This window comes from Canis aureus, chromosome 33 (genome assembly GCF_053574225.1).
Source record: "Canis aureus isolate CA01 chromosome 33, VMU_Caureus_v.1.0, whole genome shotgun sequence".
NCBI lineage: Eukaryota > Metazoa > Chordata > Mammalia > Carnivora > Canidae > Canis > Canis aureus.
The window spans coordinates 10,382,899-10,397,357 of record NC_135643.1 but is presented as its reverse complement, the minus strand read 5'-3'; the positions used below and the strand labels follow the sequence as shown (position 1 = coordinate 10,397,357).

Genomic DNA, 14,459 nt, shown 5'->3' with positions numbered 1-14,459 from the left:
TAAATCCGCTGTTGAGAGTTGAAGATTGTCTTTTTGACATTAACCTTGCCTAAATGCAAAATCTACAATTTTCTCATTTGGTTTCTGTTAAAGGAAATGTAGAAGTTGAGGACACTTGTGTAATACAGTCCAGTTTTCTTGCCTCTGATAATTCATGACAGTAATTTGTCTTTCTACAGCATTCAACTTCATTTTTAAAAAATAGTGGTAAAATATACATAACCTAAAATTCATTACCTTAAGTGTTTTTAAATTTCAACTTTACTCTCATTTTATTTTCATTTTGCACTTGACACTTAATAAAGTATACAAAATTAAATTACCTCATTACATTAGCAAGAATAACTCACATTAATAATTTGGGAAACTGGGCGGCCCAGGTGGCTCAGCGGTTTAGCGCCGCCTTCCGCCTGGGGTGTGATCCTGAAGATTCGGGATCGAGTCCCATGTCAGGCTCCCTGCACGGAGCCTGCTTCTCCCTCTGTCTGTGTCTCTGCCTCTCTCTCTCTCTCTCTCTCTCTCTCTGTGTGTGTGTGTGTGTGTCTCTCATGAATAAATAAATAAAATCTTACAAAAAAAGAATTTGGGAAACTAAAACAACTGATTTTTTAAAAAGATTTATTTATTTTATAGAGGGAGAGAGTGTGCACTCATGGGAGCAGTGTTGTGGGGGTGGTGGAGGGGCAGAGGGGGAGAGAGAGAAAGAATCGTCAAGCATATTCCCCCCCTTGATGCTGAGACAATGTAGGGCTTGATCCCAGGACCCTGAGATCATGACCTGAGCCAAAATCAAGATTGGCTGCTTAACTGACAGCCAGTGGAGCCATCCAGGTGCCCCTAAAAAATTGATTTTTATGTAAGTTTCATAAGGTCAAGATTTTAGTCTGTTTTATTTACTGTTTTGTCCCTAACTCCTAGAATACAGCCTGTCACATAGTGACACTCAGATACTATTATACTGGTAGTTATAACTCAGCTGGAGGATGCATAAATGTGCAGGTATGCTCTGATACAGCTTGTTAGTAAACATTCAGCAGCCATGGACATCAGTCTCTGTGTTAATCTTATGGTTTGAATAAATGAGGGTCATTTAATAGAGCTATTTTATTTTGAAAAATCCCTATACAGTGCTTAACACAATACCTTGTATGCAATACATGTTGAGAAAATATTAATCTTTGTTGATTGTTGGTTGATCTTTTTATTCTTGTTACTCTACTGAGGCAAGGAGAAAGAGAAAGGGGTGAGGACAAATAGAACAAATATTAATATTGAGAATATATACATATATATATACTCTCAGAGTGTGTGTGGCGGGGGGACTTTTCTACTCTCTCAAGACAGTTCTGGAACTTTGCCATTAATATGAACTCAAAGAATAATGAACTTTCTTCCCTTTGATCAGAGAATATACTCCAATTACTCAGCTTTCAGTAAGCATTCCCTTGACTCATTGTAGTTTGAGTGATCCTCCATTCTCTTGTCCAGTTCTCTTAATGGGAAAGTCTTTTCAATACCATCAATGGCAACTTGAATTAGATGAAGAGTTAAAGCATCTATCAGCCAAAAACCTTTTAGCCAAAAATCACTGTCTTTAAAACTCTCACCAGCCTGAGCTATAGACCGGATGGATTCCAATTATACTATTAACTCAAATTGAGGCCCATCTTCTTCCATATGTAGGACTCCAGACTCCTGAAAATGTGTCATCTACCTCCCATACTTCCAGAATTTTCCAAGTGAAGGTTTACATGTATTCTGTAATGTTTGACTTTGTGCTTGTACTCAAACCTCTTCCTGAAAGTCTAATGCCTGAACATCACTTGCAGTAGGGTGTTTGCCATTTCCACTGCTGCTTGTGCCCTCCATGGGATAATCAGTATTGGTGTTAAGGAGATCATCACTCAGTGCTCCCAAAGCTGTCAACAATGAGCCAGAGCAGAGCTGGGCTCAACTGCAGAAGTAAGGCCATCATTGTGTCATACTTAGTCATGTGATTCCTGAAGCAGCACTGCTTATGTTCATTATATCACAATGTCTCTGATGAAATTAGCTAATTTAAGTAGATAGAGGTGAAGGGACGGAGTCATCATGCCAAGCCTTTCCCTTTGCTGTCATCACCTTACACACATTCACTATTCACACATATACTCTTACCCTGTTCTTCAGCCAAACATAGAAAGTATTTCTGTGCGTGAACTTTCTCAAATAGATGCTCTGAATAGTCCTCGTGTTCAGTTAATAGTCAGACTCTGATAATCAGAATATTGAAGGAGGATGTGGTAGGGAATCAGTACCATTCTTTTTTAGTTAGGAGAGATAGCCTCTGGTTAAAGCATAATCTTTTACTTTGGGCATCTGACCATGTTTTTATCAGTAGAATATAGACTCTTTGAGGACAATGCGTCAGAAAGGCTATTAGCTGTGTAAGTAGTGACTTAAGCAGAAAGGATTCTTTTTCTCATAAGAATCCAGGTTGTAGGCAACTGCTCCTGATGTCCAAGCCTGAGTCATTGCAGTTCAGTTCTTCTTTGCCTTCCTCTTCAATCATAAGACTGTTGAAACTCTATAGATATTCAATCCTCTTTCAAGACCAGAAGAAGGATGGAAACATATGAGGTCAACCTTGGTTATCTATCTATCTATAGAGAGAGATCTATATATAGAGAAATATTATTTATATATAGACATTAAAAAGAAATATAATTATCTATAATTATATATATTTATATTATGTATTATAATTATTACAAAATTGTATTATTATAATTTTAAATTTTTAAATAAAATTATAATTATATTTATACTTATATATAAATTGGCCAAAATTGTATTCTGCTAACTACAAGGAAGCAAAGAAGCAAGTATTTAGCTTTTCTAGCTTCTAGCAAAGGCAGGCATGGGAAACAAGGTTTGAAAAAAAAAAAAAAAAGGAAATGGATATTGGATTATTGAAGCAATCATCAGTATCTGCTACTTTAGTATCCCCAGCATGGGTAAACTCCAGACAGAGTTTGGTTCAGTGAGTAGTGAGAATAGGGTGAATAGGTTATATGGATGTAATAACAATAAGTTTTTCCATGAATCTTTAAGTAAACAAGCAAGAACTTTATGAGCTATTTCAATGTAAAACAAATTTTAAATGAATTTTTAAAAATAATATTTTCATAAAATAATGTATTAAGTTTCTTTATATCACTTCAGCAATTGTATTAATAACATATTCAACTATAACCACAGTAGTAAAATCAAAATATAAATGTAGTTACCAACTAAAATGCAGAGGTCTTACAAAAGAGATTGTATTTTATGTGAAGTATCATTTGTTTCTCAGTTATTATAGAAAGTTTTCTATCAAATTACTAGGCTTTCAAGATCCATTGGTTTAGTTTCCAACTTCTGTTTGGTGGTCATCAGTGTCAGGCCACTGCTTCTTTCTTCCCCCACGGTGTCATGTAAGGATGTTTTCTTTAGATGACACAGATGATTATTTCAGTTTTGCTCTAGTTATAGATTAAGCCAAGTAAAATGTAACAGCTCTAAGGCACAAGAGGCCTGTAATGGAAGAGAAAACAAAAAGCCAAAGTAGTTAATTTAATATAATCATGAATGAACTTAAAGTTTACATAGTTTTGGTAAAACTAGGGTCCTAGGGGGATCCCTGGGTGGCGCAGCGGTTTAGCGCCTGCCTTTGGCCCAGGGCGCGATCCTGGAGACCCGGGATCGAATCCCACGTCGGGCTCCCGATGCATGGAGCCTGCTTCTCCCTCTGCCTGTGTCTCTGCCTCTCTCTCTCTCTGTGTGACTATCATAAATAAATAAAAATTTAAAAAAAAACAAAAACAAAAAAAAAACTAGGGTCCTAAGTTAATATTTGTATGATAAGTACAAAAACTCTTGTTTCATTTGTTCTGTTTTATCCTTCTATTGTAATCATTCTGTAAAAAGTATATATTTATATTAGTGATATGGCATTTTTCCCTTGAAAATAATATAATTGTATACTGTACTTCTAACAATGTAAAGAAAAATGTATTCATTATTTTGCCTTGGACTGTTAAATTTCTTTTTCCCAACATGGACTGCTTTTGACTTGGAAAGAACTATAGATTCCTTTTGGCTTATTTTTTCTATTCTTTCATAAATGAATTTCATATTTGTTGTTACTTTCACTTTTATATGTGGTAAGTATTGCTTGTACACTTGAAGACAAAGAAAAAAGCTTATAGATTCATTGTAAGATTCTGAGAATAAAGGCACTTGATTAATAATATTTTAGCAGACAATAAATTCTTATTTAGGCACCTGCAAATCACTTAATTCACTTGTCACCATAGTGTTTGAAGATAGGTATGAATGACTTACCGTGTTTTTATGATTTCTAGAAACTCCTCAATGCCAACTAATAATACCCAGTAACATACAGTTCAACTGTTATATCATGCTTTTATTCCTTTAATATTTTGTGCTTTCTTCACAGCACAGATATTCCTACTAATATTTTTAAAAATTAATAGTATATGCAATGATGCATGGATATAGATTGTACAAAGAATTTCAAGTTCTTACATCTCATTTTCACCAAAAAGCACACATATACAATGACACACAACTCAAAGAAAGATAACTTTGTCATGCAAAACTGAACAAGAGTGAACAGATAAATTTGTTCAGACAGAACATCTGCCAAGGGATCCCTGGTGGCTCAGTGGTTCAGCATCTGCCTTTGGCCCAGGTCGTGATCCTGGGATCCCAGGATCGAGTTCTGAGTCGGACTCCCTACGGGGAACCTGCTTCTCTCCCTCTGCCTGTGTCTTTGCCTCTCTCTCTCTGTGTCTCTCATGAATAAATGAATGAAATCTTAGAAGAAGAAAAAAAAAAAAGAATATCTGCCAAGAGGATTTGATGTGATTGAAATATCATTGGTGAAGTTTTGATAAGGTACTAATCATTTTTCTTTGCTTTTATTTTCCTGACTGTGAATATATATAATTTTCATGGAAGAATCTTTTTCTTTTTTTCCTAAATATATTTTTAATTTATTCATGAGAGACACAGAGGAGGCAGAGACACAGGCAGAGGGAGAAGTAGGCTCCACACAGGAAGCCCAACGCAGGACTTGATCTTGGATCCCAGGATCACGCCCAACTGCTGAGTCTCCCGGGCTGCCCCTTCATGGAAGAATCTTGACTTAATTTTCCTTTTTTTCTTTTTTAAAGATTGATTGATTGATTGATTGATTGATGATAGACATAGAGAGAGAGAGAGAGCCAGAGACACAGGAGGAGGGAGAAGCAGGCTCCATGCAGGGAGCCCAACGCAGGACTCGATCCCGGGACTCCAGGATTGCGCCCTGGGCCAAAGGCAGGTGCTAAACCGCTGAGCCACCCAGGGATCCCCATGATTTAATTTTCCTAATTAGAGAGCTAATATAATCTATGACAGTTTTTATCATATTTTTAATAGCACATCATTATTTTTTAACCTCTAGAAAGTTGGAAGGGTTGGGACACGTGGGTGGCCCAGCAGTTGAGCCCCTGCCTTTGGCCCGGGGTGTGATCCTGGAGTCCCCCGATGGAGTCCTGTCTTAGGCTCCCTGCACAGAGCCTGCTTCTCCCTCTGCCTGTGTCTCTGCCTCTCTCTCTGTGTCTCTCACGAATTAATAAATAAAATTAAAAAAAAAAAGTTGGAAGGGGCATATACCTTCTTTGTTATGGCAGTTATTTAATAGATAGTTAATTTTTTCTCATTATTTATATTTCTTTCTTTTAAAATATTTTATTTATTTATTCATGAGACACACAGAGAGAGAGAGGCAGATACATAGGCACAAGGAGAAGCAGGCTCCATGCAGGAAGCCTGACGCGGAACTCGATCCTGGGACTCCAGGATCAGCCCTGGGCCAAAGGCAGGCGCTAAACGCTGAGCCACTCAGGGATCCCCTATTTTCTATTTCTTGAAATATTTTCTCTCCTTGTTTTGAGGCATGCAGCTGATTTTTCCATTTCTTCCCATAGTCTTTTATTTGAGAAGAGTATGTTCACATGCTTAAAGAAATTCAAATAGACATGATGCAGTGACTTCTGATTGTCTCCTAGGTTTCTTCCTATGTTTAAAGTAATTTCTTTTCCCACTTGAAATAAAAGAAGGCCTATAAATTTAATATATACCCAAAGATAATATTTATTTGAATTGGAATAGAAGGCCATTCATTCAAACACCATTGACATTCTATAATAGTGATTTTCCCATGAATATATAATAGTTTTTGCTCCTGGGAAGAATCATGGAAGGGCCTGAGAAAAACAAACTCTCCTTTGAATTCACAGTTTCAAGCCAAATCCACCATACTGTGAAGCCCTGTGAAGAGGAGTATTCCTAGGTTAACTTGGTGGGTCATTATGTGCAGCATTTTTTTGTTTTTATACTCTACCAAGTCCCCATCCTGAGTTCCATGCTATGAAATATGTTTCTAACTGATCTGCCCAGGTTGCACGGGGTTGGGGGATGGAAAATAAATGATAGAAAGAAAGATGCAAGGGTTTAATTATTTATCCAGTTCCAAGTCCCATAGCTTCTCATTAAAATCTTGTTGAAAAAAATTTGATTTCCCCACTTAATTAGACTTTCAGCATTTGTTTTATGATCTTTGACTATACCAAGAATGATATTTTCTGTAAAAATGAGAAATTAAAATCTTTGATACAGTAGTGTTATTTAAATTTTAAGTAATTACTATTTAACAGTACAGAAAATGATATGAAATTTAGCCAAATTACAACCACTAATTTTATTTATTTATTTGAGAGAGAGAAGGGAGAGAGAGAGGGAGCATGAGAGTGAGGGAGGAGGTGAAGTAGAGGGAGAGGGCAAGAGAGAATCTCAAGCAGACTCCCCGCTAAGCACAGAGCCCAACCCGGGTCTCAGTCTCACCACCTGAGATTATGACCTGAGCCGAAACCAGGAGTTGGATGCCTAACTGACTGAGCCACCCAGGCACCCTTGATTTATTTTTATACAAGGGATATTGTTAGGTCTCATTATGGATTTGTTTCCCAACATAAGTAGTTGTTAAAGTACAGTACAAGTTTTCTTGAAGTTAGCTTAACAAGTAATTTTTAAAAACATCCTAAAACCATAGATATTATACACCTGCTTAAAACAATTTTTTAGTGCCTTGAAACTAAAAAACTTTAAAAATTGTTAAATAATTATTTCATAATTAAATACTTTAATCATTGTTATATAATTGTTATAGTAGTCAGTATCTTTAATATAGATGTCATCTCTCTGGATTTAAATTTTCTAATTTGTTAAATGGTGAGTCTAAGGTGGCTAGACTTTAATATAACAAATGTTATTTAATAATTCTTAGGGAGCCCTGGGTGGCACAGCGGTTTAGCACCTGCCTTTGGCCCAGGGCGCGATCCTGGAGACCCAGGGTCGAATCCCACGTCAGGCTCCCGGTGCATGGAGCCTGCTTCTCCCTCTGCCTATGTCTCTGCCTCTCTCTCTCTCTGTGTGACTATCATAAATAAATGAAAAAAAATTAAAAAAAAATTCTTATATGAAAGTAAGAAATACAACAGTACATGTGGGAAATACAAGAAAATACGCACATATATATGCATATGCATACTTATCTAGATTTGCTTGAATTTACATAAAGAAATACTGAGAGGACTCATGCCATTAAAAATGCTATTAGAAACAGTTACTGGTAAGGAGCAGGGAAGAATGGGCAGCATTCCTGACTGTGGACAGCAGAGGATGGAGACTTCTTACCGTATACATTTTGATGTCATCTAATGTATGAAACATGTGAAATTACCTAGTCAAAGAACAAGCACAATAAAAGGCATGTATACAGAACCTTACACAGGAGAAGAAATATCTGAGGAAAGAAAATAAAGCTGTGGGGAAGGAAATAAAGATGGGGAAAATTCTTGAAGATGGCTTTTGTTCTCTCTGAGAGTACAGGGATAATCGGCTAATCCAATGTACTGCTCTAGGAGTAACATGAACTTTCTTCCTTTTCTCTGCAGCTCATCCTGTTAAAGATCTGTTGTTACTGTTACAAGATATTGAGGGGGGTGAGTTTCCAAGTTGTATTTGTATTTTCTATATGGATCTTTAAAGGTTGTGTGCTGTATATTTAAAACTAATTATTAAGAATAACAGTGTCACCCTTATTTAACTTGCTTTCAACATTTAAAAAAAATAACTTCATTGTTCTCTAATATAGATGCTTTTACATACGTAATAATAGAGCTGGTAATCTGTCATTATCTAGTAAAGCTATTTTTTCTTTTTTGGTTATAATAAGGTCTGAAATAGCTTTTCCATTAGGAATCTGGATCATCAGGATTTTCTGTCTGAAATGCATCATTATGTTGCAGGTTGGAACTTGATATGCAAGATGTCAATCAAGACAAAAGTTTTCTTTTTATATATTCTGTCTTCCATGCATTTTTCCCCTTCTTTTTAATTTCAATCAAAATTTACTGAGAGACAACTCTTATATGTGGCATTTTTCTAGACACTTCTAAAATATGGGAAACAACGATGAAGCTGAAAATAGTTTATGATTTGAATGTTCATAATTACTTCAACATTCAAATAATTCAGGTCTTTTACAAAACAGCAAGAAGTAGAAAAAGTAAACAAACTCAAAAACAAACAAACAAACCCCAAATAGTCCACTGGCCCTTATTCCCTCCTCCAGTTATTTCTTTGTAGAGGCAACTGGTTTTAAATTTCCAACTCTTTCTTCTCATATTTACCTTCATGTTTCTATATAACATCTATGGGCTGCTATTGAAAGGCAGCATACTAGGATGGTATTCAAGAGCTGCTAGACTTCAAATTCCAGCTCCTTCATGACCACTTCCCTTTATCTTGGTCACTGTTTCTTGACAGGCACAACTGACATATTGTGCCAGCTGACTTTTTGTTGTAGGGGCCTATTCCGTGCATTTTAGGATGTGTAGCATATCCCTGGTCTCTACCTATTGGATTCGAGTAACACTGTCACCCCAGGGGTAACAACTAAGAATGTGTTTAGGTATTGCCAAATGTCCCCAAGAGAAACAAAATCACCCCAGTTGAGAACACTAATCTTGAGGAAGTAAAGTTTTCTGTGACTTTGTTCCTTCATCAGCAATATGAGGATTATACAATTATATATATAATTTTTACAATTACATATCCATTAGACTTCCATTCCTCCCATTTTCCCAATACAATTATCACAATTTCTATTTATGTCAATATTTAGCCTTTATAATGATTATGTATTACTCAAAATTGAGTCACATAGTGGATTAGTATATTAATTTATTTTCAGTATATTTATTTTCTTGTATTTTTTTTCCTCCTAGAGTAAATAATTGCATTTTTTGTTTTTGTTTGCTTAGTTTTCTATGTAGTTAAACATCACCAAGCTGTCTGTTAGAAACATAAATCTACCTGAGAAGATTAGACGTGTTTGGCAAATTAACAGTTTTTCTTTCCCTCTTTTGGAGACATTCTTCCCAGAGCTTTGCATTCTCCTGCTCCAATGTAGACCTGTTGCTCTTTAGGCCTTGCTGCATAGGTAGGATCTGGAATTTCTTTGCACCATTGTCAATGGATTTCTCTTTATTGTGTGTTTGATCCCCTATTTCTGGATCTTATGTTCTTCCTCTAGTTTTCTCCTTTGATTTGGTGAATTACACCCTCCAATAGATCCTTCAAATGTCTAAAAATACATTTATTTTAATATGATTATATTTTGGAAATTGTTTCCCCTCAAAATATTAAAGGTTATGTTGCATTGTCTCTTACAGGGTTGCAGTTGAAAAGTTTGATACCATACCAATTCCTGAATCTTTGTATGTATAAATTGTTTCTCCTCAGCGGAGTATTTGCAATCATTGTCCATTTTGTCCATTGTGTTCTGAAGTTTCATGATAAGGAGCATGATATAGATCTTTTTAATATTATTATGGTGGCTACTGAAAATTCAGGCCTTTTAGTTTAGGGAAATTTTCTTGTAATATAACTTCCACCTGCCCGGTACCTCTGCTCTCTCTTTAATCTTTAGGTATCTTTAATCACATGCTGAACCTTGAATTTTTTTTCTGATACTCTATTCTCCCTTAATTTTCTTCTTTTCTCCTCTATTTTCTGGAAATCTTTTTGATGTTCTCTTTCTTCCCTCCTTTCTTCCATCCTGTCTATCTTCCTACCTACCTTCCTTCCTTTTTTTTTTTTTTTTTTGGCTTATATTTTAAATTACAGAAGCTTTTTTAAGTTCTTTGAGTGATCCTTTTAAAAATACATAATATTATGTTATCTTTCCTAGAAAGCAATATCTTCCTCTCTCTGAAGGTACCAATGATACTTTTTTTTTTAAGATTTTATTTATTTATTATTCATGAAAGACACAAACAGAGAGAGAGAGAGAGAGAGAGGCAGAGTCACAGGCAGAGGGAGAAGCAGGCTCCATGCAGGGAGCCCGATGTGGGACTTGATCCCAGGTCTCCAGGATCACACCCTGGGCCGAAGGCAGGCGCTAAACTGCTGAGCCACCCAGGGATTCCCACCAATGATACTTTTGAATATTTTCTTTCTCTCTCTTTTTTTTTTACTTTTGAATATTCTCTTTGCTCCTTGTACTGTTTTCCTCCAATTGCCTTTCCTCCCCTGTTTATTGGGTTTGTCTTTTATGTTAGAGGCTTCTCTCAAATATTCTGTGATCCTTGTCTGCCCTTTCATGTTTAAGAAATAAAACTGTCATTATTTTCAGATGGCATGATTGTTACCTCCAAATTCAAGAAATAAAAAAAATACTAAAATTAATAAGTAAATTATTTAGTTGGATCATAGGATACAAAAATCAATTATCTTTCTTTGGAGTGACCAAGTAGAAATTGAAACTTCAAAAGATATCGCAACAGCATCAAAACTTGAATATTATGGGATAAGTCTAAGAAAAATATGGAAGATTTATACACTGAAAACTGTAAGACATTGATGAGAGAAATCAAACAGGACCCAATAGCTGGAAGAATACACCTTGTTCATGGATTAAAAGAATTGCTGTTTTTAAAATGTCTGTTATTTCATATTCATCTATAGAATCCATCAATTTAAATAAAAATTGAAGCAACTTTTTGGTAGAAATGGACAGACTTATTCTAAAATTTATTTGGAAATGCAAAGTTATTTTGAAACAGAAACAAAATATATAGTCAAATGATCTTCAACAAAGATGACAGGGTAACTTAATGGTGTAAAAGATAGAATTCAAAAAAATAGTGCTGGAAAAATTGAATATCATGTGCAAAAAATTCTAATATGAAATTTTATATTAAACCTAAAACCTACCTCCAATAGATTAAAAAGAAATTAACTTGAAATGAATCATAGACTAAAAGCTATAAAAATTTCTAGAAGAAAGCTGTAAAATTTTCTAGAAAAAAACATAGAAGAAAATGTTTGTGACCTTTGGCTAGCAAAGATTTCTTAGGCTTGAAAAGAATAAACAATAAAACAAAGAAATTGATACATGTCAATATTAAGACCCTAGGGTTACCTTGATAGCTCTGTCAGTAAACCTTGAGACTCTTGATCTCAGGGTCATTCGTTTAAGCCTCAAGTTAGGGGTAGAGTTTATTTAATAAAATCAAAACAAAACAAAAAAATGTTTTAAAAAGGCAAACAAGAATTAAGGCTTGTGCTCTTCAAAAGACTGTTGCAGGGCAGCCCTGATGGCACAGCGGTTTAGCGCCGCCCGCGGCCCGGGGTGTGGTCCTGGAGTCTCAGGATCGAGTCCTACATCCGGCTCCCTGCATGGAGCCTGCTTCTCCCTCTGCCTGTGACTCTGCCTCTCTCTCTATGAATAAATAAATAAAACCTTAAAAAAAAAAAAAAAAAAAAGACTGTTGCAAATGAAAAAACAAGCCACAGATTAGGAGAAAATATTTGTTAAAAACACATTTCATTAAGAATTTATATCCAGGGATGCCCGGTGTTTGACGTTTGGCTCAGGGTGTGATCCCAGTTCCGAGATCGAGTCCCACGTCAGGCTCCCTATGGGGAGCCTGCTTCTCCCTCTGTCTGTGTCTCTGCCTTTCTCTGTGTGTCTCTCATGAATAAATAAAAATAAAATCTCAAAAAGAAAAAAAAAAAGTTATATCCAGGGGCACCTGGGTGGCTTAGTCAGTTAAGCAGCCAACTCTTGATTTTGGTTCAGGCCATGATCTCAGAATCCTGAGATTGAGCCCGACGTCAAGCTCCATGCTTAGTGGGGGGTCTGCCTAAGGTTCTCTCTTGCTTTCTGTCTCTCTCATGTAAATAAATAAATACTTTTAAAAAGAACTTATATCCAAAATATATAAAGAATTCTCAAAACTCAAGAAAACAACCCAGTTTCTAAAATGAGCAGAAGATTTAAGCAGACATTAAAGAAGATAACCAGATGGCAAATAAGCATATAATTATTAATAATTATAAATGAATAATTCATTAATTAGTGAGTAATAAACATAATAATTCATTAGGGAAATGCAAATAAAACTAAAATGAGATAGCATTTTAAAGATTTTATTTATTTATTCATGAGAGACACACACAGAGAGAGGCAGAGACACAGGCAGAGGGAGAAGCAGGCTCCATGCAGGGAGTCCGATGTGGGACTCGAACCCGGGTCACCAGGATCAGGACCTGGGCTGAAGGCAGGCGCCAAACCACTGAGCCACCTGCGCTGCCCAACTTGGCACTTTCTTTCTTTTTTTTTTTGAACATTTTTATTTATTTATGACAGTCACAGAGAGAGAGAGAGGCAGGGACACAGGCAGAGGGAGAAGCAGGCTCCATGCACCGAGAGCCCGATGTGGGATTCGATCCCGGGTCTCCAGGATCGCGCCCTGGGCCAAAGGCAGGCGCCAAACCGCTGCGCCACCCAGGGATCCCAACTTGGCACTTTCTTACAGAGTCGACAGCTTCATGGAGATAAGACCTGTGCAACTGAATAAGGCCTCATGCTTAGGAAAGCCCCACACTTGACTTAATGTTCTACCATTGCTATCTTGATATTCTTAATAATTTTGTTTTGTACTTGTGTTTTGAATTTGAACTTGAACTTGTGTTCTGTTTTTCTGAACTTGTATTTTGTAATTAAAGTCTGTTAGAATACTGGAACACATGCAATATGTCTGTCACTACTTGCTGCTCTATTTGCATATAGTGTTCAAGGTGCCCCATCATTACATGATTCCAGCAGGCCCATGATGCATGAGAGTGTAGTGAGACTCCCAGAAGTTTACCCTGAAACCATTACACAAAACTGATTAAGTGCTTGTCCCCAATGTTTTCATCATTACTTGAATTCTCAAATTATAGCATCTGTCATTGTATTTACCACATTATAGTATAATTATGTTTTATTATTTCAGAGGTCAGCAAAACAGTAAAAATTTAGTTAGTAAATATTTTACACTTTACATCCCAAGAGGCAAAATCAAGGATATCATGTAGGTATTTATATAATAAGAGAGAAAATAATTTTTAAAGATTTTTTATTAACAAAATTAAGACAAAATGATATGTATGATTTTTTGTAATAACTGGTATATTTATTAAAGAATGGAATTCTCTTAGGATACCATTTCTCTTACTTGTGGTTCAGTTAGTGTTTCTATTCATCAAATTGATTGCAAATGGTTATCTGTGAAAATCATTCTCTGCTCATGAGCCTTACAAAAACAGGCAGTGAATTTTCCTGACCTCTGTTCTATTTATTTAATTATTCATCTTTACTATATTTTGGGATCTGGAACCTGTCCTTGGTCTTATTTATCTTTGAGTTCCCAGGCACACTACGTAGAACATTAAAAGTGCTTAATAACTGAAAACGTTTTTTTTTTCCAAGCAGTGAAGAGATGTGAGACTTGGTGATCTTAGACTTACCTTAATGAGTAATACTTTGACTTTATGTATCACTTTTCCTGTAAGGATTTTCAGATCTGTTACGTCATATCCATTATCTAATATGTAATAAGAAAAGGATAGGTGTTGTTATTCCCATTTAACTGATAGGAAAGGGACACTGTAGTAGACTCAGGACTAGAATTAAAGAATTCTGATTCTTAGCTATAGAGAGTTTCAAAGGAATTTTGCACGCATCCTCAGGTGTGCATATTCTCGTCCATTTCAAGAATTTTAAATTATCAGAAAACTCAGAAGTATAGGCAAACCAGCATGGACTAACATATATAAGGTAATTACTATAACATCTACGGGGAAAAAACACTAAAAATTTGACTATAACGTAAAAAATTTCCTAGAAATTTTCAAATTTTTCAAACGACGAGACACTAGTGTGCAGCATAGGTAATTTAAAATGCAGTGTTAGGGCAGCCCCAGTGGTGCAGCGGTTTGGTGCCGCCTGCAGCCCGGGGTGTGATCCTGGAGAT

At 36.0% G+C, this 14,459-nt stretch overlaps 1 long non-coding RNA gene across 5 annotated transcripts in view; it reads left to right on the top strand.

Moving 5' to 3' along the window:
* LOC144304290 (uncharacterized) overlaps positions 1-14,459 on the top strand; it is an 84,960-nt gene that overhangs the window by 9,452 nt on the left and 61,049 nt on the right. For all 5 annotated transcript variants that reach the window (XR_013371209.1, XR_013371208.1, XR_013371210.1 and 2 more), the window contains exon 3: positions 8,046-8,093. This is a non-coding gene — a long non-coding RNA (uncharacterized LOC144304290). The remainder of the gene's footprint in view (positions 1-8,045; positions 8,094-14,459) is intronic.